This window comes from Benincasa hispida, chromosome 11 (genome assembly GCF_009727055.1).
Source record: "Benincasa hispida cultivar B227 chromosome 11, ASM972705v1, whole genome shotgun sequence".
Lineage (NCBI taxonomy): Eukaryota > Viridiplantae > Streptophyta > Magnoliopsida > Cucurbitales > Cucurbitaceae > Benincasa > Benincasa hispida.
Genome location: NC_052359.1, coordinates 47,194,367 through 47,196,561, shown reverse-complemented (window position 1 = coordinate 47,196,561; position 2,195 = coordinate 47,194,367). Strand labels below are relative to the sequence as shown.

The 2,195-nt window shown below is 38.9% G+C and overlaps 1 non-coding gene across 1 annotated transcript; it reads right to left on the bottom strand.

Moving 5' to 3' along the window:
• Positions 1-561: 561 nt before the first annotated feature.
• LOC120092322 lies at positions 562-668 on the bottom strand. The gene has a single exon (XR_005486028.1). It is a non-coding gene; the product is annotated as a small nucleolar RNA R71 (small nucleolar RNA).
• Positions 669-2,195: the final 1,527 nt, after the last annotated feature.

Genomic DNA, 2,195 nt, shown 5'->3' with positions numbered 1-2,195 from the left:
AGCAAACGTCACATGAGCGAAGGACATACTACTGAGCTCAACTACGTTCTAGAGATCGAAAGAACCTTTCGCAAAAGACAGAAAAATAGAAGTAAACGATAAGGAAGAGTTCACAGAATGGCTGAACAACCTGAAGAACGAGTAGCAAATGAAAACAACATAATGGCAAATCCTATCCTACTGGAAAATGATCACAATAGACCCATTCGGGACTATGCATCACCAAACCTGTATGATTTCTCTCCAGGAATCATGACAAGCATTGGATGGATCAAGGTTCGAGATGAAGCCAGTAATGTTAAAAATGATATAAACATTAGGACAGTTCGGTGGACAGCGTGGTGAAGATCCGCACGCCTATCTACAAAGCTTCATTGAAATTTATAACACTTTTGTGTTCCCTAATATTTCCCCAGAAGAGGTTCAGCCCACGTTATTTCCATTTTCACTATGTGATAAAGCAAGAAAATGGGCTTACTCTCTCGAACCAGGAGAGATAACTTCATGGAGCAAGTTGTGGAAAAATTTATGAAGAAGTATTTCCCTCCCACAGAGAATGCCAGAAGGAGGAAATTGATCACCAATTTTGAACAAGAAGAAGATAAATCGCTCAGTGACGCATGGGCGAGATTCAAGAGACTAGTATGCGACTGCCCACACAATGGATTATCGGATTGTCTCCAAATGGAGATTTTTTTTATATCATGGACTCAATTCTGCATTGTAGATAGCTGTCAATGCGGCAGCAGTAAGTGGTCTGCTGGACAAAACATATGATGAAGCAAAGAACATTCTTGATCGCATCTCGAAAAACAATGAAGATTGGCAAGAAAGCGATCAAAGAGCAAAAACCAGAAAAGGTAATGCAAGTAATGGTGCCATCGCATCATTGCAAAATCAGATGAATGCGATGATAAATTTGCTGCAAGGCATCACAATAAACAATTCAGGAACTCGAAGTGGGCAAGTCAATGTGATAGAGCAAACAAGCACCAGCTGTGTGGCATGTGAAGAATCGCATTCTATTGAGGAGTGTCCACGAAATCCTCAATCAATCTACTTTGTTAAAAACAATCCTTTTTCAAACACTTACAACTCAGGGTGGCGAAATCACCCTAATTTTTCTTGGAAAAACAATCAACAACAAGGTAGGGACCACCAGGATTTTTCCAAAGAAGTAATAGACAACAACAACAGTAAGCTAGTAACTCTCAAACACCACCATCATCGTCTCTGGAGAACTTGTTGAAGCAATACATCGAAAATAATGAAACAGTCCTTCAAAACCAAGCTACATCCATCCGCAATTTGGAAATTCAAATAGGATAAATTGCGGAAGAGCTAAAAAACATATTCCATTTATAGAAGCGATAGATCAGATGCTGGTGTATGCCAAGTTTTTGAAGGATATTGTTTCGAAGAAAAGAAGCACGGAAAAATTCGCCACGGTGGCATTAACATAAGAATCAAATACTATAATCCCACCAAATATGTGCGACCCAGGTAGTTTCACAATACCCTGTTCAATAAGAGGGATCTACATTGGTCAAGCATTATGCGATCTTGAGGCAAGCATAAACTTAATAAACCTTTCAATCTTCAAACAATTGAATGTAAGACAACTAACACCTACAACGGTGACTCTTCAACTTGTAGATAGATCCCTGGTACATGATGCGTTGTGAATATGATGAAATAATGGTGTATATTGCGATCATGGTGTATGTGTTGTACATACAAGTTTTCTTAGCAAAATCCAAGTATAAATCTTACTAGGTTACTTGGTAATCCCAGGGTCGAACACAGGGATTATGGAAACCGTATGCGATGGTAAATTCTGATTCCTTTGCAGTGCAAACAAAACAATAAGTTGGTTGGTATGTTTGTTTTAAAATATAAATCCTATGCCGGGGAACTGAGAAAAGAGTCAATAACAGTGAAAGTTACAATTAGTATACGGGGAACGGGTTGAGAAGGGATTTAGCTAACACTTCCTAAGATTGTGTTCAAGTTATGTGATCATGCCACACACATACAACAGCAGGTCATCTCTCAATGCAAATGCTATAGCTCCTAATTTTAGGACGCATGCGATGTATACGATGATGTCTATAGGACTTATGTCTAAGCCTCTATTCTTGTCTATGCAATGATGAATGACACACACATACACAAGGCGACCACATACTATCATA